Source organism: Danio aesculapii, chromosome 23 (genome assembly GCF_903798145.1).
Source record: "Danio aesculapii chromosome 23, fDanAes4.1, whole genome shotgun sequence".
NCBI lineage: Eukaryota > Metazoa > Chordata > Actinopteri > Cypriniformes > Danionidae > Danio > Danio aesculapii.
The window spans coordinates 25,864,536-25,890,945 of record NC_079457.1 but is presented as its reverse complement, the minus strand read 5'-3'; positions in this window follow the sequence as shown (position 1 = coordinate 25,890,945).

Below are 26,410 nucleotides of genomic sequence, written 5' to 3'. Positions count from 1 at the left end.
AAACATGCAACATAAGTTAATTGACTAATCCAAACCGGCACTATAGACATGCTCCTAGTAAATGGTTATCTCTCAAGAGCAATCACTGGCTGTTCATTGGTTATTACAGCGAGGTAGTTCTCGAGATCTACCTGAGCTCAAACTTCCCTCTCGCCTAGCAACGGGAGGGAGCCCCAGGCTCGAGGAGCTTATGAGCTCAGGGCTCTCTCCCGGGACAGCATGTCAAACAAGCTTATAATTAATCATCAACTAAGTGTGAACTCTTGAAAAGACATTTTTAAGCAAGGGGTAATGAACAAAAGAATGGGAATGGGACTAATGAAATTAATATACAAGAGAAAAGGAGAAAAAACAGACCTCAAAAATTATAGACCAATCACAATGTTAAATACGATCTAAATATTTTATCTAAACTTTTATCCAACAGACTGAAAGAAGTATTTCCAAAGTTAATCAAAGCAAACCAAGCTTATGGAGTTAAAGAAAGAGACATTGCTGATACAACAATTAGCATAAAAGATATTGTAAGATACATGCGTGAGAAAAATGAGGATGGGTATATTACCAGCTTAGATTTTGAAAAGGCATTTGATAGGGTTGAGCATGATTTTTTATTTGGAGTTTTAAAGTGTTTTGGGTTTGGAGAGAATTTTATCAAATGTATTAAAATATTGTATAATGGGGCAGTGACAGGAATTAAGTGTAATGTTTTTTTTAACAAGATGTTTTAGAATAACAAGATCAATAAGGCAAGGATGCCCATTGTCTGCTCTTTTATATTCTTTAGTAGCAGAACCCTTAGGGCTATCTATAAAGCAGGAAGACGGAATAACAGGATTAGGGGTTGCGGGAAAAGAGAATAATATTTTTCAATATGCTGATGACACAATTCTACTGGTTAAAAATTTAGAAGATGTGAAGAAAGCAATGCAACTATTTCTAAATTTTTGTAAAGGATCAGAAGCGAAAATAAATGAAAATAAAACTGAATATATGAAATTTGGAGTAGTAAGATGCTTAACAGATTTATTTCCATTTAAGGAAACAAAAGAAATGAGAATTTTAGGAATTGTAACGGGAAAGGATGAAAAAAAGGGCAGAAGCGATTATGTGGGAAGAAATGTTAGGTAGCATTGAAAGAAGACTAAACTTTTGGAAAACTCTGACTCTGAAAGGAAAAGTTTTAGTTTTGAATGTTTTAATGGTTTCTAAACTATGGCATGTTTTATATAAATCATCCATGCCGTTATGGATGGATAAAAGGTTGAAATTTTTTTTTTTTTTTTTTTTTTTTTATGAGGCGGAAAGCCATCTAGAATTGAATACAATACTTTAATAGGAGCAGTGGAGAAGGGGGGTTTAGATGTCTTATTGGCACAAACGGATCCAAAATATAGGAAAAAACTAATAAAAGAACTGGGAGAATGTGAACGTGAAATGATTGAACATTATGGTATTGATTGTATGGACAAAAAGGGGTCTCTGTTTCAGAAAGTGGGAATAAAAGAGAGAAAAGCACAGGAAGCTGTTTTAAGACACAGAAAAGAGGAAGTAGGGCTGTTGCACAAGCGAGCCCATGCAAAGAAAGGAAAACAGTTAGATGAAAATTTGAGAAGATGGTCTAGAGTTACACTCGCAGCATCTGTGCCCAGTTTCTTCCACGTCTCAAACACAGTGGCCTAGGCAAAGCCAAAGATTAACAGAAAAAGCCCCCAAACCCACCCTAGCTACTATTGGGAAGAGTGTGCAACATGCCTTTATTGGCAGGGCCTACAGGCCGCAGTTACCAGCCATGGTCATTAATAGATCTTGAGACCCTGGTAAAAAAGCTACCAGCCGTAACAGAAGGAGGTGGTAGATGGGTGAACAAGTTGTTCGCCTTATCACATGGTCAGATACTATCAGTAGGGGACTTGAGACAAATAATGAGTCGAGTCCTGTCAGGACATCAGATTGTGGATGTGGAACAGAGGGCTGGCACCACAAGTTTGGGAAACAGTGCCCCATTGGTGCAAGGAGGGAGTCAGTCACCTCTGTGTCAGGCTATAAGGGACAAGTTTCCCACCCCTGATACCATGTTTGAGAATTTGAAATTAAAACACAAGGATGGGGAAAATGGTGAGGCCTATATAAATCAATGTTGTCAAGAGTGGGAAAAGGCATGTGATGAAAACCCAATGTCTAGCCCTGTCACTAACAGAATTTTCAGGGCAGCTGTACTGCAAGGAGCTCCAGCTGGTGTGACCCAAGCCATGGAACAGTCTCCTGAGGTACCTGGCAGTGATGATACTAAATGGAAAAGGTATGCAATACATTTCATAGACAAAGCGGTAGAGAGAGCAGACAAAGAAGGGGTTGAACTATTAACATTACAAAAAGAGTTGTTGAAGCTGCAATTGGAGAAAGAAAAAACAGTAAAGAATAAAGGTTCAAAACAGATGACAGTTCAAACAGCCCAGCCTCCCCCACAAACAAATGAGGGTAGTTATGAGGGCACCACCCAATATCCTCCAAGTCAACCACAATGGAGTAGAGGGAGGGGAGGAGCTAGGGGTCGAGGAACAGTCAGGCTAGATGGCTGCTAAAGGTGTGGAGGTAACGATCATTGGGCCAATACTTGCCCAAACAATAATAATAGCTGTTACCTGTGTGGACACCCTGGGCACATGGCCAGAAACTGCCACAATGGACAAGGAGGCCAACCCCCTCAATTTCAAAATAGGGGGCGGGGAATGCAGAGAGGTAGAGGACAACCCCAAAGGGGAGGGTGGGGTAATAGGCCAGTGCTGCCGAACCAACCCAGTTTCCAGCAACCACTGACTCAACAGTGGGTTGGAACAGAGGATGGTTATTATGCATGAAGGTCCCCACAGAGAGCCCAAGAGAGGGCTATGGCCGAGCCCCTCTTGACCATCACTGTCAACGATAGTGACATTGAGGCCTTAGTAGAGACAGGAGCAACTTATTCCACCGTTACTGATGGCGTTGACAGACGAAAATTATCATCAAAACATGTAGAAGTTATGGGTTTCTCTGGGGATACTGAAAGATGGCCACTGACTAAACCACTTCCTGTTGCCATTGCAGGGCAACAACTCACACACTCTTTTCTCTACTCCCCTAATTCGCCAGTTCCCCTACTGGGTAGAGATTTATGGATAAAAGCTGGAGCTAGTATACTCTGCACCCCTGAAGGAGTAATTGTTTCCTTCCCCACTGGGCAGACGGTTAATTGCTCACTACAAGGTGGAATGGGACACAATCAGTGGTTACTTGCACCATCCCCCACCCCCGACAATTGTGTAGACATTTACTGGGCTCTGCTATCTCCATCGCAGACAGGAGCCTATTCACTCTTCCAAGAATGGAAAGCGTGGATATATACACTAGACATTTTCATTCCTCCCCCTGATGATTTACACTGCATACTGTTCTATGACAGACAGGAAGACTATGTGTATCAGGAGGCCTTCCTGCAGTACTGGCGGCGGCAGTGGCTCTGGCAGCTCTGGCGGTGACTGAGGATCTGGCAGCTCTGGAGGTGACTGATGATCTGGCAGCTCTGGAGGTGAATGAGGATGTGGCAGCTCTGGAGGATTTGGCAACTCTGGCAATGACTGAGGATCTGGCAGCTCTGGAGGATTTGGCAGCTCTGGCAGTGACTGAGGATCTGGCAGCTCTGGAGGATCTGGCAGCTCTGGAGGTGGTGGCAGCTCTGGCAGTAACAGCTCTGGTGGTGGCAGCAGCTCTGGCAACTCAGGTGGCGGTGGCCATTCTGGTGGCTCAGGTGATGGTGTTTCAGGAACTGGAACTATGGCAGGAACAGACTTGGAACAAGAAACAGTCTTCTGAGCAAGTGACAGACTGGCGCTTACCATATTGTGAGCTGGAGAACTGAACCATAGGCTTGTAAAGCCACATCCAGGGCTTGTTGGAAAGATCCCCGAGGACCATAACGGATGAGGGTGGATTTTAGTGGTTCATTTAGTCCACGATAAAAGAAATCAATGAGTATACAGTCCAGGAGGGTGGTGTCATTGGCTATGTCCAGAAAAGAATTAATATGGTCCTCGAGGGAATTCGTACCTTGCCTTAATCTGACTAGACGTCCTGCTGAATCCATGTTTGGCCGAGTCTTCAGTAACACGTGAATGACAGAGACAACGTTAAGATCCAAGTGCAGGTTTATTCGGTAGTCAGGCAAGCGAGGGTCAACACAGGTGCAAACAGATGAATAAAGGCAAATCCAGAATCGTAGTCACTATAACAGGCGAGCGGTCGGAAGGCAGGTAGTGAACATGGACAAACAGACAAACTTGGCAAGGGTCAAAACACGGAGAAACAAGACTAAAGAAAACACATTGAATTGTCACTTTACAGGTAAACAAGACTCGGCAAGGAAGTGAGTGTGTGTGCGCTGCTAAAGTAGTGTGTGTGATTAGTTCAGAAGCAGCATCAGCTGTGGGAGTCCAATCAGTGGAGACTTGCAGCAGGTGTGTGTGTGTGTGGCATGACTGAATTTGTAGTTCATAAGATGTAGTCCATGTGAAAGTGAGTTCTTACCAGCGACCTCTGGTGGTTAGAGATCGCTGGTAATCATGACAATAACGCTGTGAAAAATAAGATAAAGGGAGGATCAGAATTGAATAATAAAGAAAACCAGCATCAATAAAACATGAGGGTCAAGTTGTAGGAAAACGGGAAACTACTGGGGATAGTGGGGATATTAACACTGATAATAGTGGGGACAATTCTAGGAGTAGGAAAAAGTCAGAACAGGAATGAAACCTCAACTGTAAAACCAACCAGAGTAAAAAGATCCCTAGGGGAAGAAAACAGGTGTTCCAAGTATTATGGAGGGCTGTCCATAGAATATGTAAAGTAAAAGACAACATCTTACACATTTGAACTATGTCAGGTAATTGACTGTGGGGGACACAATAGTTCGTGGCGAGGATATGACATATATGTTTGCTTTGATCAGACTATGAATGCATGGTGTAACACGAGGGGTAAGGCAGATAATAAGTGGTGTAGAGGGTGGGATCAAGTAGTGGGGTACACAGGGAAATGGACGCCAAAACCAACATGGTTAGGGAATTTTAAAAACGAGTGGAGAAAACTGAAAATACAAAGGGATTATAGTCCTACCCAGAACTCTATTACTATGTCCATAGGGGAGTGGACAGGATACCCCCTAGATGAGACCCATTATGCTGGGAAAAACATTCCGTCTAAGTTTCTCCATATACTATTAGGAGTCGAGATATCAGGAACTGACCCCCTGGGAATCATAGAAGTTGAGTTTTTAGACAGGGTCAATGTAATAGATAGAAACAAGACAAAGACTATAGGACCCCCAATCAGAGATCATAGTAGAGAAATTAGAGGTCGAAGGGTTGTAATACAAATGGATTATACCAAATTAACCCTTGAGGATATACTAGAGAAAGCCACAGGATACGGGGAAACTAATTTGTGGTTAGAATGGATGATTTCCACAGCTAAACAAACAGGAATGACAGATTGTGTTGCATGTGCAAAAGCTAGACCAACCCTTAGAATAGAACCAGCCCCATTGATAACAAATGACCCAGTAGGATATGGGTGTATGATAAATCTGACTAGGCAGTATAGACCAAAAGGATATGACACTCTAGCAGAAATATTCCCGCCAATAAATAACCAGACAAAAACAGGCCCATTTTCTGCAGACCCAGGAAATTTCACCTGTTTTAATTTTACTCCCACCGGAACAGTGCTAGTCAGGGTAGAGCATATTAACCCTTTGCATATTAACCCTTTGTGGAGCAAACAGATTATCAACAATGCAGGGGATATAATAGGACCTTGGGCGCGGAGAGGACTATATTATTACTGTGGAGGAAAAAGATTGTTTGTAAGAATAAAAGGGAAAACTACGGAAGGTATATGTGCAATGGTTAGGTTGACAGCACCAGTAACACTGATTGGCAAGAGACAAGAGGGAAGGGGTGGAAGTACAGCTGGGAGAAGAAAAAGGGACGCAACGTTCGACTTAACCACAAATTCCCCAACCTATAATAGATTCATTAGGGGTCCCGAGAGGAGTCCCTGATGAATACAAACTAGTAGACCAAATTGCTGCTGGGTTCGAGAATATCCCAATAATTTTAGCCCTATTCCCTGTGACCCCAAGTAAAAATGTGGATAGAATAAATTATGTGCACTATAATGTGATGAGATTGGCAAATTTAACAAGAGACGCCGTAGAAGGATTATCAGAACAATTGGCCCCAACCTCATTAATGGCAATACAAAACAGAATAGCATTAGATATGCTACTGGTGGAAAAGGGTGGGACTTGCGTTTTTTTTTTGAAGATTTTTGCTGCTCTTTAATTCCAAATAATACCGGCCCAGACGGATCAGTAACGAGGGCTTTAGAAGGATTAAAAACCCTTTCTAAAACAATGGCAGAACACTCTGGTGTAAATAACCCATTTGATGATTGGCTGACCGGTGTGTTTGGAAAATATAAAACCATGTTTACATAAATTTTGATCTCTATAGCAACATTTGTGGCCATAATAGTGACCTGTTGCATCCCGTGTCTCAGAACATCGTGTAACAGGGTGATAATAGCAGCAATTGAAGAGAAAGATGGACCTCCACCCCCTTACACAATGCCTCTGCTGGTATTTTCTGGATATAATGATGAGGAGGAAGAGGAGGAGGAATATGACTTATAAATGTTGTTTTTTCCCAATAACTGTGCTTCTTTGCAGATGCTGATTCATCACAAGTTATATGTTTTCTAGATATTGATGTTTGAGAAATTTGCTGTTTGAAAATGTGTTAAGATTTAAATTTTGATTATTGAAATGTTTGTAGTCTAGATAATTTCAGTGTGATTGACTCAGCTGCCATGTTGTGGTAGTCCAAACGTCAATTAGGGGTCCGACTGGGTGACTTTCTCACAGGGGTTTTCAGCCCAGTCCAGGCTGAGCACACTGGTTTGTAGGGAATGTTATTTTTTATTATTTTTTTATTATTATTACGTTTTAAGTACTTAGTGTTTTAAGTCAGGTGAACATGTGGTGGCTGCCCATAGGAAACTAGGGGACCGCTTGGGTGTCTTTCCTCACAGAGGTTTTCGACCCAAGCTCATCTGGACATATTGGACCAGGAATTCTAAGATTTTTTAAGTGTTTATTAAAGTGGTGTGGCCTCTTTTCAGAGGCCAAGAGAGGGATTGAAGGATAAGCATTTTATTAAGCTTTGTTAGTAAATGAAGGCTTTTGCTTTAAAGGGTTAACTGCTATATTATGTGCACAAGTATAGAGAAATGTGGCAGGATGCTAGAGAACAGCGCATCCTGTTATCGGGTGGGGGTGGATGGAGAATGCAGAAAGGTCTGAGAATGACAGGACGTATGAGCTGTGGGTACGTGCTCTGAAACATCTGCCTTAAAAGGCGAACTGTAAAGAGAAGATACACAGATACCAGGAAGAGGAATATCTGGTTGCTGAATGGTCAAACTGTCAAGACAACACCATATAAGTCAATAGGGTTGAGGGTTAGATAGTGTGCGAGAGACAGTATAAAAGCATGAAGGAGATCATAATAGGGGGAGCTGAACTGATATTACACCTCTCCTGCGCAGAATTTGTATTTTTAATTTCTTGCATTTAAAATAAAAATCTTCTTATTTCAACTCAGATCTCCTTCAATGTTTGAACATGCAAAGGACCATTTGAGTCCTACATGGTTTACAAGAGGACAATATGGGATAATATGAATGGAAGAATGATACAGACAAAGGTAGAAAATCTAGAGTATTTTATTAGACATAAAGCAATATTTACAGATGCAATCTTAAGCAAGATTGGGACGGAGTAAAGTGCTATTTGTAAGGTATGTAAGGACGAGGAGAAAACATTTTTACACTTGTTTTTACATTGTAAACAATTGAAAGATTTTAATAAGAGATGCAAAGACATGATTCTAAAGCTTATTGGGAATGATAAGGATGATTTTGAGTGGAGTAAAATACTGATGTTGGGTGTTGATAAGAAATGTATGAACCAGAAAATAATAAATCTACTTGTGATGTTGATTGAAAGTGCTGTATGGGAAAGAAGAGAAAGAGCAAAAAAAGAAGATGTTGTACTAAACATATGGCAGGTTTTTAAAAGAAAGTTTGATAATTATGCTCATTGCCTGGCCCATTATTTTAAACAAAAAGAAAAAATAGGAGATTTTTGTAAGGTTTTACACTGGATGTTTGTAAGATTTTAGAAAGATTTTGATTTAGAAATGTTTGAAACTCTTTATGTAAACTTGTGAATGTCAATATTTTTTACGAAAAAAAAAAATGTGTTGTGTAAAAACAAATGCTGTAATTATGAGAAAAAAAGAAAAAAAAAAAGTGGTTAAGCATTCAGAATCTGACACTGGAGACCGGGGTTGAAAAAAAGCCTGACAAAGCCTGTCTTTGACAATAATGTATGCAGTGTGTATACATGTGTATATGTTTGGAGTGTGTTCTGTGTGTAAGTGTATGGAGTGTGTAACATCTCTGACCTCTGTGGTTCCCCCCCGATCGTCATCAAAGGTCACCGTCACTGGACTACTAATCCAGCTTCACTACATATTCCAGCATTCCTCTCGTCTGATTACCCTAGCACCTATAAGCTATCCCAATGACTATTTATACTCCATCTCCGCTGCTACTCATTGCGAAGTCTTGTTTTTGCCCCGCATACAATTCTGAGCGATTCTCTATTTCTGACCTGATTCTGTGTTTCGACTCTGGACTGTTTCCCCGTTTCTGTGATTGTTGATGCCGCCTGCCTTCTGTGACCCTCTGCTTAGTTTAATGAACACTCTCTCTGCTGTATGCTGCCTGTCTTGACTGATCGCCTGCCCACGGACTTTGAGTTAAGTTTCTCCTTCACCATCCTCGTTTGTTGTTATCTGACCCTGCCTGTACGATCATCCTATTGTGATTTAATAAAGTTGAAAATGGATCCTCAGTCTGCCGACGGATCATTACAGAGTGTATCGTGTGTATATATAAGGTGTGTATATGCATAGAGTGTCTTGTGTGTGTGTGTGTGTGTATATATATATATATATATATATATATATATATATATATATATATATATATATATATATATATGTATGTGTATATATTTACATTTAGTCATTTAGCAGACGCTTTTATTCAAAGCGACTTACAAATGAGGACAAGGAAGCGGTTTACACAACTATAAGAGCAGCAGTGAACAAACGCTATAGACAAGTTTCAGGTGTGTAAAGTCTAAGAAGCTGAGCATTAGTAAAATTTTTTTAATTTTTTTTATTTATTTATTTTTTTTATGAGAGAGAGTACAGTTAGTGGTATAGCCAGAGAGGCAGTTAAGATTAGGAAGGAAAGTGGAGACTAAACAGTTGAGTTTTTAGTCGTTTCTTGAAGACAGCAAGTGACTCTGCTGTTCTGATGTAGTTAGGGAGTTCATTCCACCAACTGGGCAGATTGAATGTGAGAGTTCGGGAAAGTGATTTCTTCCCTCTTAGGGATGGAACATCGAGGCGACGTTCATTCACAGAACGCAAGTTTCTGGAGGGCACATAAATCTGCAGAAGTGAGAGCAGATACGAAGGAGCAAAGCCAGAGGTCGCTTTGTAAGCAAACATCAGAGCTTTGAATTTGATGCGAGCAGCAACTGGCAACCAGTGCAAACGGGTGAGTAGCGGAGTGACATGTGCTCTTTTGGGTTCATCAAAGACCACTCGTGCTGCTGCGTTCTGAAGCAGCTGAAGAGGTTTGATAGAATTAGCTGGAAGCCCGGCTAGTAGAGAGTTGCAATAATCCAGTTTGGAGAGAACAAGAGCTTGAACAATAAGTTGAGCTGCATGTTCAGATATGAAGGGTCGGACCTTTCTGATGTTATAGAGTGCGAATCTGCAAGATCGAGCAGTTCTAGAAATGTGGTCAGAGAAGTTTAGTTGGTCATCAATCGTTACTCCAAGGCTTTTTACCATTTTGGATGCAGTGATGGTTGCTCCATCCATCTGGATTGAGAAGTTATGGTGAAGAGTCGGGATGGCAGAAACTTCAAGCATTTCCGTTTTCGCGAGGTTAAGCTGAAGATGATGATCTTTCATCCAGTGTGAAATGTCTGACAGGCAGGCTGAAATGCGAGCTGGAACCGAGGGATCATCGGGGTGAAAAGAGAGGTATAGCTGGGTATCATCAGCATAGCAGTGGTAGGAAAATCCATGTTTCTGGATGACTGTTCCTAAAGATGCCGTGTAGATAGAGAAGAGAAGTGGCCCAAGAACAGAGCCCTGAGGTACCCCAGTGTTTAGATGCTGTAGGTTGGACACCTCTCCCCTCCACGACACCCTGAATGACCTGTCCGAGAGGTAAGAACTGAACCATTGAATAACAGTGCCTGCGACGCCCAGTGACTCCAGCGTAGATAGCAGGATCTGGTGGTTTACAGTGTCAAAAGCAGCTGATAAATCCAGCAAGATGAGGACAGATGATATATATATGTATATGTGTGTGTGTGTATATGTATATATATATATATATATATATATATATATATATATAAATATATATATATATATATATGTGTGTGTATATGTGTGTGTGTGTATATATATACATATATATATATATATATATATATATATATATATATATATATATATATATATATATATATATATATATATATATATATATATGTGTACATGTGTGTGTGTGTGTGTATATATATATATATATATATATATATATATATATATATATATATATATATATATATATATTGGCTCGTTTCCACTGACTGGGACGGTACGGTACGGTTCGGTTTGGTACGGGTCACCTTTATCAGGCTTGCGTTTCCACAAACAAGGGTACCCTTTTGGTGGGCGTGGTGTATGACAGAAAGTTTCAGTCGACGTCATTCTCGCTCGAGGAAATGTCTACAATAAAGCTGTACAGGTCGCTCACGTATCATATGAAAAGCACTTCTCACAAAACAGATGCTTCATACACATAAATACTTGTGTAGAAATGTTTATTACTAACTTTTCTATAAACATGAGTTGATTATAACTGCAGATCAATGATAGTGCGAAACAGACTACTGTAACGTCTGTAATTATATTAAATAACTAAATAAATGAACATATATAAACACATACAGCCCCTTACAGTCTCCGATATGATACCAACTACAGAAGAACTACATATAGCAGACATTTCGTTGGTATTTAGGTTCAAAACAGCACAAAACATAGCCCACAGTCAGTGAAAACCTCTTATCTGTGTATGTAATCTTCAGCAGCACATGTAGCCTGTGTTAGACAGTAATTCCGTCATTCCCAGTTCATATTAGTCCAAAATGTGAAGATAATAAGTTAGTTATACATGGCATTTTGTTCATGTTTGCTGAAAAATAATGTGCTCCTTTTCTCCGGCTTCTCCTTTGCTTTTTCGCGCTTCACTCTCGCGTTTGTCAGTGTCTGACAGGATCGGCTTTCAAAAGCCCGTCAATAATCAAGCTCAGGTTATTATCATCAGCTCAAGAAGTTTGTTATTTCAGATATAATGTTAGACGTGCGCGAGCGCTAGCAAGAAAGCGAAACCGCTCGCGCCTCAGACTGGCTCGTAAAAAACTACGGGGCACAGGGTAAATCTGCTCTTCTTCTTGGCTTTGTGGCTGTTTATCAAGACGACGACAAGGTTTGTTTGAGCCCGGGTCGACCATGGCTCGTTATTATATGTATATATTATTCCGCTATAATCTCTCGGCTGTGTATTTTAAACATGGCGGTTTTTTGTTTTCATTCTGGCTTGTTGCGTAAGCGAATGACGTATCTCTGTAAACCAATAGCGTTCAGCTGCGCGTGTGGCTCCGCCTTTTGGTACCCTTTTTCCGTGTTTGGTACCCTTTCGAAAGGGTGCCGGAAAAGTGGTACGGTATGGTTTGGTTTGGTATGCTTTTTGACAGTGGAAACGGCCATAAAAGCGTACCAAACCGAACCGTACCGTACCGTACCACTCAGTGGAAACGGCCATATGTGTAGTGTATCGTGTGTGTGTATATCTATGGAGTGTATTGTGAGTGTATATGTATGAAGTGTATCGTGTATGTATATGTATAGTGTGTATCCTGTGTGTATATGTATGGAGTGTAGAGTGTGTGTATATGTATGAAGTGTATCTTGTATATGTATAGTGTATCCTGTGTGCATGTGTATGAAGTGTAGTGTGTGTGTGTATATGTATAGTGTATCGTATGTGAATATGTATGGAGTGTATTGTGTGTGTGTGTATATGTATAGAGTGTATTGTATGTGTTTATGTATAGTGTATTGTGTGTGTGTGTGTGTATATGTTTAGAGTTTATCCTGTGTGAATATGTATGGAGTGTATTGTGTGTTTATATGTATGATGTGTATATGTATAGAGTGTATCGTGTGTGTATATGTATGAAGTGTATGTATATGTATAGAGTGTATCCTGTGTGTATATTCTGGCAAATGCCAGAAGAGCCGGAGCAGTTTTAAAATGTGGGCCGGTCAGGTTCTTTTTTTTTTTCTTTTTTTTTTTTATATGTATTGTTTTTGCATGCTGGCAGCTTTTATCTCTTGCAAGATGTGAATATAATGCTGCTGTTGATGACAATAATAAATAATAATAGTGGTTAAGCGTTCAGAATCTGACACTAGACACTGGGGTTCAAAGCCAGTGTCTGACAGCAATGTATAGAGTGTGTATGCATGTGTATTTGAATTCTATGAATATGTTCTGTGTAAGTGTATGGAGTGCATTGTGTATCCTGTATTATGTGTGTATATGTATGAAGTGTATCTTGTATATGTATATGAGTGTATTCTGTATCGTGTGGAGAGTGTATCTTCCTGTAGCTCAGTGGTTAAGCATGCAGAATCTGACACAGGAGACGTTGGTTCAAAGTCTGTGTCTGATAGAGTGTGTATGCATGTGTATATGTTTGGAGTGTATTCTACATGTATATGTATGGAGTGTATCATATATATGTGTGGTGTGTGTGTGTATGGATATAGTGTCTTCTGTGTGTATATATATATATATATATATATATATATATATATATATATATATATATATATATATATATATATATATATATGGAGTGTATCCTGTGTATCGTGTGTATATGTATAGAGTTTATCCTGTGTGAATATGTATGGAGTGTATTATGTGTGTGTATATATATAGAGAGAGTGTATTGTGTGTGTATATGTATAGAGTGTATTCTGTGTGCATATGCATGGAGTGTATCGTGTGTGTTTATGTATTGTGTGTGTATATGTATAGAGTTTATCCTGTGTGCATATGTATGGAGTGTATCGTGTGTGTATATGTATGGAGTGTATATTGTATATGTATAGAGTGTATCCTATGTGCATGTATGTGTATGAAGTGTATTTTGTGTGTGTGTATATGTATGAAGAGTGTATACATGTGTATTTGAATTGTGTGTATATTTTTGGAGTGTGTTCTGTGTATAAGTGTATGGAGTGCATTGTGTATATGTATAGAGTGTCTCCTCTGTGTATATGTATGGAGTGTATCGTATAGAGTGTGTGTGTATATGTATGGAGTGTATCTTGTATATGTATAGAGTGTGTATATGTATGAAGTGTCTTGTGGTTGAATATGTGTAGAGTGTATACGTATAGAGCTTTTTCAGTGTGTATATGTATGGAGTGTGTGTGTTTTGAGTGTATCATGTATATATGTATGGAGTGTATCGTGTGTATATGTAAAAAGTGTCTCCTGTGTGTATATATATGGAGTCTATTCTGTGTGTATATGTATGGAGTGTATTGTATATATGTGTGTGTGTGTATATGTGTATCGTGTATGTGTGTGTGTATATATATATAGAGTGTATTGTGTGTGTATATTGTGTCTGACAGCAATGTATGGAGTGTGTATACATGTGTATTTGAATTCTATGTATATGTTTGGAGTGTGAGTTTATCCTGTGTGAATATGTATGGAGTGTATTGTGTGTGTAAATGTATGAAGTGTATATGTATAGAGTGTATCGTGTGTGTATATGTATGAAGTGTATCGTGTATGTATACGTATAGAGTGTATCCTGTGTGTATATGTATGGAGTGTAGAGTGCGTGTATATGTAAGAAGTGTATATTGTATATGTATAGAGTGTATCCTGTGTGCATGTGTTTCGTGTGTTTATGTGTATGGACTGTATCATGTATGTATGTGAATTGTGTGTATATGTATGTAGTGTTTAGGTATAAAGTTTGTGTATGTACTGAGTATATCATGTGTGTGTGTTTGGAGTGTAAACTGCAACTGTAAACGGTTTATTTAGCCTGTGTATTTATGAATTGTCTTTTGTATAGTGTATTCTGTATCAAGAGGAGACAGTATCCTCCTGTGGCTCAGCGGTTAAGCGTTCAGAATCTGACACTGGAGACTGGGGTTCAAAGCCAGTGTCTGACAGCAATGTATAGAGTGTCAAATACATGTGTATTTGAATTGTGTGTATATGTTTGGACTGTGTTCTGTGTGTAATTGTATGGAATATATATGTATAGAGTGTCTCCTCTGTGTATATGTATGAATTGTATCCTGTATGGAGTGTATGTATATGGATAGAGTGTATCCTGTGTTTGTACATGTATTGAGTGTATATTTGTATGGAGTATGTGTATCCTGTGTATATATGTATGGAGTGTATCGTATGTATAAAGTGTCTCCTGTGTGTGTATATTTATGTAGTGTGTATATATATATATATATACATATGGAGTCTATTCTGTGTGTATATGTATGAAGTGTATTGTGTTCATATGTATGGAGTGTGTGTATATATATGTATATGTATAGAGTATATTGTGTGTTTATATGTATAGAGTTTATCCTGTGTGAATATGTATGGGGTGTATTGTGTGTGTATATGTATGAAGTGTGTATGTATAGAGTGTATTGTGTGAGTATATGTATGAAGTGTATTGTGTATGTATACGTATAGAGTGTATCCTGTGTGTATATGTATGGAGTGTAGAGTGTGTGTATATTGTATACGTATAGAGTGGATCCTATGTACATGTGTATCGTGTGTGTATGTGTATGAAGTGTATTGTGTGTGTGTGTATACGTATAAAATGTATCTTGTATATGTATAGAGTGTATCCTGTGTGCATGTGTATCGCGTGTTTATGTGTATGGACTGTATCGTGTGTGTATGTGAATTGTGTGTATATGTATGTAGTGTTTTTAGTAGTCTTTACCAGAAGGATGTTTAGGTGAGTGTCCACAGCTGTATCTCATCTAGACTTTACCAGGTGGATGTTTAGGTGAGTGTCCAGCTGGATCCCCCATTCTCCGTAGCAACAAAGTGGTAACCCAGAGGTCGATAGATCAAAACCATCCTCTGCTTGGATAACATTTAATTGAATCTGCTTGTTAAATTTAGGTGAGTGTCCACAGCTGTATCTCATCAAGACTTTACCAGAAGGATGTTTAGGTGAGTATCCACAGCTGTATCTCATCTAGGCTTTACCAGGAGGATGTTTAGGTGAGTATCTACAGCTGTATCTCATCAAGACTTTAGCAGCAATAAATTTAGGTAAGTATCCACAGTTGTATCTCATCTAGGCTTTAGCAGCAGGATTGTTTTACCAGCGGAATGTTAAGGTGAGTGTCCGCAGCTGTATCTCATCAAGACTTTACCAGCAGGATTTTTAGGTGAGTGTCCACAGCTGTATCTCATCTAGGCCTTACCAGCAGCTGTATCTCATCTAGGCTTTACCAGCGAAACGTTTAGGTGAGTATCTACAGCTGTGTCTCATCTAGGCTTTAGCAGCAGCTGTATCTCATCTAGGCTTTACCAGCGGAATGTTTAGGTGAGTGTCCAAAGCTGTATCTCACCTAGGCTTTAGCAGCAGTAAATTTATTTAAGTATCCACAGCTGTATCTCATCTAGGCTTTACCAGCAGGATTTTTAGGTGAGTATCCACAGCTGTATCTCATCTAGGCTTTAGCAGCAGTAAATTTAGGTAAGTATCCACAGCTGTATCTCATCTAGGCTTTAGCAGCAGGATTTTTAGGTGAGCATCCACAGCTGTATCTCATCTAAGCTTTACCAGAACGATGTTTAGGTGAGTGTCCACAGCTGGATCCCCAGTTGTCCGTAGCAGCAGAGTGGCGCAGCGGAAGCGTGCTGGGCCCATAACCCAGAGGTCGATGGATCGAAACCAACCTCTGCTAAGATAACATTTAATTGAATCTGTTTGTTAAATTTAGGTGAGTATCCACAGCTGTATCTCATCTAGGCTTTATCAGAAGGATGTTTAGGTGAGTATCTACAGCTGTATCTCATCTAGGCTTTACCAGCAGGATTTTTAGGTGAGTATCCACAGCTGTATCTCATCTAGGCTTTACCAGCGGAATGTTTAGGTGAGTGTCCACAGCTGTATCCCCCACTCATCAAGACTTTAGCAGCAGTAAATTTAGGTAAGTATCTACAGCTGTATCTCATCTAGGCTTTAACAGAAGGATGTTTAGGTGAGTATCTACAGCTGTCTCTCATCTAGGCTTTAAGAGAAGGATGTTTAGGTGAGTGTCCACAGCTGTATCCCCCACTCATCAAGACTTTAGCAGCAGTAAATTTAGGTAAGTATCCACAGCTGTATCTCATCTAGGCTTTAGCAGCAGGATTGTTTTACCAGCGGAATGTTAAGGTGAGTGTCCACAGCTGTATCTCATCAAGACTTTACCAGCAGGATTTTTAGGTGAGTGTCCACAGCTGTATCTCATCTAGGCTTTACCAGCGGAATGTTTAGGTGAGTATCCACAGCTGTATCTTATCTAGGCTTTACCAGCGGAATGTTTAGGTGAGTGTCCACAGCTGTATCTCATCTAGGCTTTACCAGCGGAATAATTAGGTGAGTGTCTACAGCTGTATCTCATCTAGGCCTTACCAGCAGCTGTATCTCATCTAGGCTTTACCAAAAGGATGTTTAGGTGAGTGTCCACAGCTGTAACTCATCTAGGCCTTACCAGCAGCTGTATCTCATCTAGGCTTTACCAAAAGGATGTTTAGGTGAGTGTCCACAGCTGTATCTCATCTAGGCCTTAAGAGAAGGATGTTTAGGTGAGTGTCCACAGCTGTATCTCATCTAGGCCTTACCAGAAGGATGTTTAGGTAAGTGTCCACAGCTGTATCTCATCAAGACTTTACCAGAAGGATGTTTAGGTGAGTGTCCACAGCTGTATCTCATCAAGACTTTACCAGAAGGATCTTTAGGTGAGTGTCCACAGCTGGATCCCCCGTTTTCCATAGCAGCAGAGTGGCGCAGTGGAAGCATGTTGGGCCCATAACCCAGAGGTCCATGGATCGAAATTTTGTTAAATTTAGGTGAGTATCCACAGCTGTATCTCATCTAGGCTTTACCAGTGGAATGTTCAGGTGAGTATCTACAGCTGTATCTCATCTAGGCTTTACCAGTGGAATGTTCAGGTGAGTATCTACAGCTGTATCTCATCTAGGCCTTACCAGCAAAATGTTTTGGTGAGTGTCCACAGCTGTATCTCATCTAGGCTTTACCAGCGGAATGTTTAGGTGAGTGTCCACAGTTGTATCTCATCCAGGCTTTACCAGCAGTAAATTTAGGGGAGTTTCCACAGCTGTATCTCATCTAGGCTTTACCAGAAGGATGTTTAGGTGATTATCCACAGCTGTATCTCATCTAGGCTTTACCAGTGGAATGTTCAGGTGAGTATCTACAGCTGTATCTCATCTAGGCCTTACCAGCAAAATGTTTTGGTGAGTGTCCACAGCTGTATCTCATCTAGGCTTTACCAGCGGAATGTTTAGGTGAGTGTCCACAGTTGTATCTCATCCAGGCTTTACCAGCAGTAAATTTACGGGAGTATCCACAGCTGTATCTCATCTAGGCTTTACCAGAAGGATGTTTAGGTGATTATCCACAGCTGTATCTCATCTAGGCTTTACCAGTGGAATGTTCAGGTGAGTATCTACAGCTGTATCTCATCTAGGCTTTACCAGTGGAATGTTCAGGTGAGTATCTACAGCTGTATCTCATCTAGGCCTTACCAGCAAAATGTTTTGGTGAGTGTCCACAGCTGTATCTCATCTAGGCTTTACCAGCGGAATGTTTAGGTGAGTGTCCACAGTTGTATCTCATCCAGGCTTTACCAGCAGTAAATTTAGGGGAGTTTCCACAGCTGTATCTCATCTAGGCTTTACCAGAAGGATGTTTAGGTGATTATCCACAGCTGTATCTCATCTAGGCTTTACCAGTGGAATGTTCAGGTGAGTATCTACAGCTGTATCTCATCTAGGCCTTACCAGCAAAATGTTTTGGTGAGTGTCCACAGCTGTATCTCATCTAGGCTTTACCAGCAGGATTTTTAGGTGAGTATCCACAGCTGTATCTCATCTAGGCTTTACCAGCAGCTGTATCTCATCTAGGCTTTACCGGCGGAATGTTTAGGTGAATATCCACAGCTGTATCTCATCTAGGCTTTAACAAAAGGATGTTTAGGTGAGTGTCCACAGCTGTATCTCATCTAGGCTTTACCAGTGGAATGTTTAGGTGAGTATCCACAGCTGTATCTCATCTAGGCTTTACCAGAAGGATGTTTAGGTGAGTGTCCACAGCTGTGTCTCATCTAGGCTTTACCAGCGGAATAATTAGGTGAGTGTCTACAGCTTTATCTCATCTAGGCTTTACCAGCCGCTGTATCTCATCTAGGCTTTACCAGCGGAATGTTTAGGTGAATATCCACAGCTGTATCTCATCTAGGCTTTACCAAAAGGATGTTTAGGTGAGTGTCCACAGCTCTATCTCATCTAGGCCTTACCAGCAGCTGTATCTCAGCTAGGCTTTACCAAAAGGATGTTTAGGTGAGTGTCCACAGCTGTATCTCATCAAGACTTTACCAGAAGGATCTTTAGGTGAGTGTCCACAGCTGAATCCCCCGTTTTCCATAGCAGCAGAGTGGCGTACCGTACCGTACCACTCAGTGGAAACGGCCATATGTGTAGTGTATCGTGTGTGTGTATATCTATGGAGTGTATTGTGAGTGTATATGTATGAAGTGTATCGTGTATGTATATGTATAGTGTGTATCCTGTGTGTATATGTATGGAGTGTAGAGTGTGTGTATATGTATGAAGTGTATCTTGTATATGTATAGTGTATCCTGTGTGCATGTGTATGAAGTGTAGTGTGTGTGTGTGTATATGTATAGTGTATCGTATGTGAATATGTATGGAGTGTATTGTGTGTGTGTATATGTATAGAGTGTATTGTATGTGTTTATGTATAGTGTATTGTGTGTGTGTGTATATGTATAGAGTTTATCCTGTGTGAATATGTATGGAGTGTATTGTGTGTTTATATGTATGATGTGTATATGTATAGAGTGTATCGTGTGTGTATATGTATGAAGTGTATGTATATGTATAGAGTGTATCCTGTGTGTATATTCTGGCAAATGCCAGAAGAGCCGGAGCAGTTTTAAAATGTGGGCCGGTCAGGTTCTTTTTTTTTTTTCTTTTTTTTTTTTTATATGTATTGTTTTTGCATGCTGGCAGCTTTTATCTCTTGCAAGATGTGAATATAATGCTGCTGTTGATGACAATAATAAATAATAATAGTGGTTAAGCGTTCAGAATCTGACACTAGACACTGGGGTTCAAAGCCAGTGTCTGACAGCAATGTATAGAGTGTGTATGCATGTGTATTTGAATTCTATGAATATGTTCTGTGTAAGTGTATGGAGTGCATTGTGTATCCTGTATTATGTGTGTATATGTATGAAGTGTATCTTGTATATGTATATGAGTGTATTCTGTATCGTGTGGAGAGTGTATCTTCCTGTAGCTCAGTGGTTAAGCATGCAGAATCTGACACAGGAGACGTTGGTTCAAAGTCTGTGTCTGATAGAGTGTGTATGCATGTGTATATGTTTGGAGTGTATTCTACATGTATATGTATGGAGTGTATCATATATGTGTGGTGTGTGTGTGTGTGTGTATGGATATAGTGTCTTCTGTGTGTGTGTATATATATATATATATATATATATATATATATATATATATATATATATATATATATATATATGGAGTGTATCGTGTGTATATGTATAGAGTTTATCCTGTGTGAATATGTATGGAGTGTATTATGTGTGTGTATATATATAGAGAGAGTGTATTGTGTGTGTATATGTATAGAGTGTATTCTGTGTGCATATGCATGGAGTGTATCGTGTGTGTTTATGTATTGTGTGTGTATATGTATAGAGTTTATCCTGTGTGCATATGTATGGAGTGTATCGTGTGTGTATATGTATGGAGTGTATATTGTATATGTATAGAGTGTATCCTATGTGCATGTATGTGTATGAAGTGTATTTTGTGTGTGTGTATATGTATGAAGTGTGTATACATGTGTATTTGAATTGTGTGTATATTTTTGGAGTGTGTTCTGTGTATAAGTGTATGGAGTGCATTGTGTATATGTATAGAGTGTCTCCTCTGTGTATATGTATGGAGTGTATCGTATAGAGTGTGTGTGTATATGTATGGAGTGTATCTTGTATATGTATAGAGTGTGTATATGTATGAAGTGTCTTGTGGTTGAATATGTGTAGAGTGTATACGTATAGAGTTTTTTCAGTGTGTATATGTATGGAGTGTGTGTGTTTTGAGTGTATCATGTATATATGTATGGAGTGTATCGTGTGTATATGTAAAAAGTGTCTCCTGTGTGTATATATATGGAGTCTATTCTGTGTGTATATGTATGGAGTGTATTGTATATGTGTGTGTGTGTGTGTGTATATGTGTATCGTGTATGTGTGTGTGTATATATATATAGAGTGTATTGTGTGTGTATATTGTGTCTGACAGCAATGTATGGAGTGTGTATACATGTGTATTTGAATTCTATGTATATGTTTGGAGTGTGAGTTTATCCTGTGTGAATATGTATGGAGTGTATTGTGTGTGTAAATGTATGAAGTGTATATGTATAGAGTGTATCGTGTGTGTATATGTATGAAGTGTATCGTGTATGTATACGTATAGAGTGTATCCTGTGTGTATATGTATGGAGTGTAGAGTGCGTGTATATGTAAGAAGTGTATATTGTATATGTATAGAGTGTATCCTGTGTGCATGTGTTTCGTGTGTTTATGTGTATGGACTGTATCATGTATGTATGTGAATTGTGTGTATATGTATGTAGTGTTTAGGTATAAAGTTTGTGTATGTACTGAGTATATCATGTGTGTGTGTTTGGAGTGTAAACTGCAACTGCAACTGTAAACGGTTTATTTAGCCTGTGTATTTATGAATTGTCTTTTGTATAGTGTATTCTGTATCAAGAGGAGACAGTATCCTCCTGTGGCTCAGCGGTTAAGCGTTCAGAATCTGACACTGTGTGTCTGACAAAGCCAGTGTCTGACAGCAATGTATAGAGTGTCAAATACATGTGTATTTGAATTGTGTGTATATGTTTGGACTGTGTTCTGTGTGTAATTGTATGGAATATATATGTATAGAGTGTCTCCTCTGTGTATATGTATGAATTGTATCCTGTATGGAGTGTATGTATATGGATAGAGTGTATCCTGTGTTTGTACATGTATTGAGTGTATATTTGTATGGAGTACGTGTATCCTGTGTATATATGTATGGAGTGTATCGTGTGTGTATATGTATAAAGTGTCTCCTGTGTGTGTATATTTATGTAGTGTGTATATATATATACATATGGAGTCTATTCTGTGTGTATATGTATGAAGTGTATTGTGTTCATATGTATGGAGTTTATCCTGTGTGAATATGTATGGGGTGTATATGTATGAAGTGGGTATGTATAGAGTGTATTGTGTGAGTATACGTATAGAGTGTATCCTGTGTGTATATGTATGGAGTGTAGAGTATGTGTATATGTAAGAAGTGTATATTGTATACGTATAGAGTGGATCCTATGTACATGTGTATCGTGTGTGTATGAAGTGTATTGTGTGTGTGTGTATACGTATAAAATGTATCTTGTATATGTATAGAGTGTATCCTGTGTGCATGTGTATCGCGTGTTTATGTGTATGGACTGTATCGTATGTGAATTGTGTGTATATGTATGTAGTGTTTTTAGTAGTCTTTACCAGAAGGATGTTTAGGTGAGTGTCCACAGCTGTATCTCATCTAGACTTTACCAGGTGGATGTTTAGGTGAGTGTCCAGCTGGATCCCCCATTCTCCGTAGCAACAAAGTGGTAACCCAGAGGTCGATAGATCAAAACCATCCTCTGCTAGGATAACATTTAATTGAATCTCTTTGTTAAATTTAGGTGAGTATCCACAGCTGTATCTCATCTAGGCTTTACCAGAAGGATGTTTAGGTGAGTGTCCACAGCTGTATCTCATCTAGGCTTTACCTGCAGGATTTTTAGGTGAGTATCCACAGCTGTATCTCATCTAGGCTTTACCAGCGGAATGTTTAGGTGAGTATCTACAGCTGTATCTCATCAAGACTTTAGCAGCAGTAAATTTAGGTAAGTATCCACAGTTGTATCTCATCTAGGATTTAGCAGCAGGATTGTTTTACCAGCGGAATGTTAAGGTGAGTGTCCACAGCTGTATCTCATCAAGACTTTACCAGCAGGATTTTTAGGTGAGTGTCCACAGCTGTATCTCATCTAGGCTTTACCAGCAGGATTTTTAGGTGAGTATCCACAGTGGTATCTCATCTAGGCTTTACCACCGAATGTTTAGGTGAGTGTCCACAACTGTATTACCCACTCATCAAGACTTTAGCAGCAGTAAATTTAGGTGAGTATCCACAGCTGTATCTCATCTAGGCCTTACCAGCAGCTGTATCTCATCTAGGCTTTACCAGCGGAATGTTTAGGTGAGTATCTACAGCTGTATCTCATCTAGACTTTACAAGGAGGATGTTTAGGTGAGTGTCCAGCTGGATCCCAGTCTCTGTAGCAGCAGAGTGGCGCAGCGGATGTGTGTTTGGCCATTAACCCAAAGGTCGATGGATCGAAACCATCCTCTGCTTGGATAACATTTAATTGAATCTGTTTGTTAAATTTAGGTGAGTGTCCACAGCTGTATCTCATCAAGACTTTACCAGAAGGATGTTTAGGTGAGTATCCACAGCTGTATCTCATCTAGGCTTTACCAAGAGGATGTTTAGGTGAGTATCTACAGCTGTATCTCATCAAGACTTTACCAGCGGAATGTTTAGGTGAGTATCTACAGCTGTATCTCATCAAGACTTTAGCAGCAGTAAATTTAGGTAAGTATCCACAGTTGTATCTCATCTAGGCTTTAGCAGCAGGATTGTTTTACCAGCGGAATGTTAATGTGAGTGTCCACAGCTGTATCTCATCAAGACTTTACCAGCAGGATTTTTAGGTGAGTGTCCACAGCTGTATCTCATCTAGGCCTTACCAGCAGCTGTATCTCATCTAGGCTTTACCAGCGGAACGTTTAGGTGAGTATCTACAGCTGTGTCTCATCTAGGCTTTACCAGCAGCTGTATCTCATCTAGGCTTTACCAGCGGAATGTTTAGGTGAGTGTCCAAAGCTGTATCTCACCTAGGCTTTAGCAGCAGTAAATTTATTTAAGTATCCACAGCTGTATCTCATCTAGGCTTTACCAGCAGGATTTTTAGGTGAGTATCCACAGCTGTATCTCATCTAGGCTTTAGCAGCAGTAAATTTAGGTGAGTATCCTCATCTGTATCTCATCTAGGCTTTAACAGCAGGATTTTTAGGTGAGTATCCACAGCTGTATCTCATCTAGGCTTTACCAGAACGATGTTTAGGTGAGTCTCCACAGCTGGATCCCCAGTTGTCCGTAGCAGCAGAGTGGCGCAGCGGAAGCGTGCTGGGCCCATAACCCAGAGGTCGATGGATCGAAACCAACCTCTGCTAGGATAACATTTAATTGAATCTGTTTGTTAAATTTAGGTGAGTATCCACAGCTGTATCTCATCTAGGCTTTATCAGAAGGATGTTTAGGTGAGTATCTAAAGCTGTATCTCATCTAGGCTTTACCAGCAGGATTTTTAGGTGAGTATCCACAGCTGTATCTCATCTAGGCTTTACCAGCGGAATGTTTAGGTGAGTGTCCACAGCTGTATCCCCCACTCATCAAGACTTTAGCAGCAGTAAATTTAGGTAAGTATCTACAGCTGTATCTCATCTAGGCTTTAACAGAAGAATGTTTAGGTGAGTATCTACAGCTGTCTCTCATCTAGGCTTTAAGAGAAGGATGTTTAGGTGAGTGTCCACAGCTGTATCCCCCACTCATCAAGACTTTAGCAGCAGTAAAATTAGGTAAGTATCCACAGCTGTATCTCATCTAGGCTTTAGCAGCAGGATTGTTTTACCAGCGGAATGTTAAGGTGAGTGTCCACAGCTGTATCTCATCAAGACTTTACCAGCAGGATTTTTAGGTGAGTGTCCACAGCTGTATCTCATCTAGGCTTTACCAGCGGAATGTTTAGGTGAGTATCCACAGCTGTATCTCATCTAGGCTTTACCAGCGGAATGTTTAGGTGAGTGTCCACAGCTGTATCTCATCTAGGCTTTAGCAGCAGTAAATTTAGGTGAGTATCCACAGCTGTATCTCATCTAGTCCTTACCAGCGGAATAATTAGGTGAGTATCCACAGCTGGATCTCATCTAGGCTTTACCAGAAGGATGTTTAGGTGAGTGTCCACAGCTCTATCTCATCAAGACTTTACCAGAAGGATGTTTAGGTGAGTGTCCACAGCTGAATCCCCCGTTTTCCATAGCAGCAGAGTGGCGCAATGGAAGCGTGCTGGGCCCGTAATCCAGAGGTCGATGAATCGAAATTTTGTTAAATTTAGGTGAGTATCCACAGCTGTATCTCATCAAGGCTTTACCAGCGGAATAATTAGGTGAGTATCCACAGCTGGATCTCATCTAGGCTTTACCAGAAGGATGTTTAGGTGAGTGTCCACAGCTCTATCTCATCAAGACTTTACCAGAAGGATGTTTAGGTGAGTGTCCACAGCTGAATCCCCCGTTCTCTGTAGCAGCATAGTGGCGCAGCGGAAGCGTGCTGGGCCCGTAATCCAGAGGTCGATGGATCGAAACCATCCTCTTCTAGGATAACATTTATTTGACTCTCTTTGTTAAATTTAGGTGAGTATCCACAGCTGTATCTCATCTAGGCTTTACCAGAAGGATGTTTAGGTGAGTTTACACAGCTGTATCTCATCTAGGCTTTACCAGCGGAATTATTTAGGTGAGTGTCCACAGCTGTATCTCATATAGTCTTTATCAGAAGGATGTTTGGGTGAGTATCTACAGCTGTATCTTATCTAGGCTTTACCAACAGGATTTTTAGGTGAATGATCACAGCTGTATCTCATCAAGACTTTCAAGCAGTAAATTTAGGTGAGTGTCCACAGCTGTATCTCATCTAGGCTTTACCAGTGGAATGTTTAGGTGAGTATCCACAGCTGTATCTCATCTAGGCTTTACCAGTGGAAAGTTTAGGTGAGTGTCCACAGCTGTATCTCATCTAGGCTTTACCAGCAGGATTTTTAGGTGAGTATCCACGGCTGTATCTCATCTGGGCCTTACCAGCAGCTGTATCTCATCTAGGCTTTAACAGCGGAATGTTTAGTTGAGTATCTACAGCTGTATCTCATATAGTCTTTACCAGAAGGATGTTTAGGTGAGTGTCCACAGCTGTATCTCATCTAGGCCTTACCAGCAGCTGTATCTCATCTAGGCTTTACCAGCGGAATGTTTAGGTGAGTATCCACAGCTGTATCTTATCTAGGCTTTACCAGCAAAATGTTTAGGTGAGTGTCCACAGCTGTATCTCATATAGTCTTTACCTGAAGGATGTTTAGGTGAGTATCTACAGCTGTATCTCATCTAGGCCTTACCATCAGCTGTATCTCATCTAGGCTTTACCAGCGGAATGTTTGGGTGAGTATCCATAGCTGTATCTCATCTAGGCTTTACCAGCAGGATTTTTAGGTTAGTATCCAAAGCTGTATCTCATCTAGACTTTACCAGTGGAATGTTTAGGTGAGTGTCCACAGCTGTATCTCATCTAGGCTTTACCAGCAGGATTTTTAGGTGAGTATCCACAGCTGTATCTCATCTAGGCCTTACCAGCAGGATTTTTAGGTGAGTATGCATAGCTGTATCTCATCTAGGCTTTACCAGCGGAATGTTTAGGTGAGTATCCACAGCTGTATCTCATCTAGGCTTTACCAGCAGTAATTTTAGGGTGAGTATCCACAGCTGTGTCTCATCTAGGCTTTACCAGAAGGATGTTT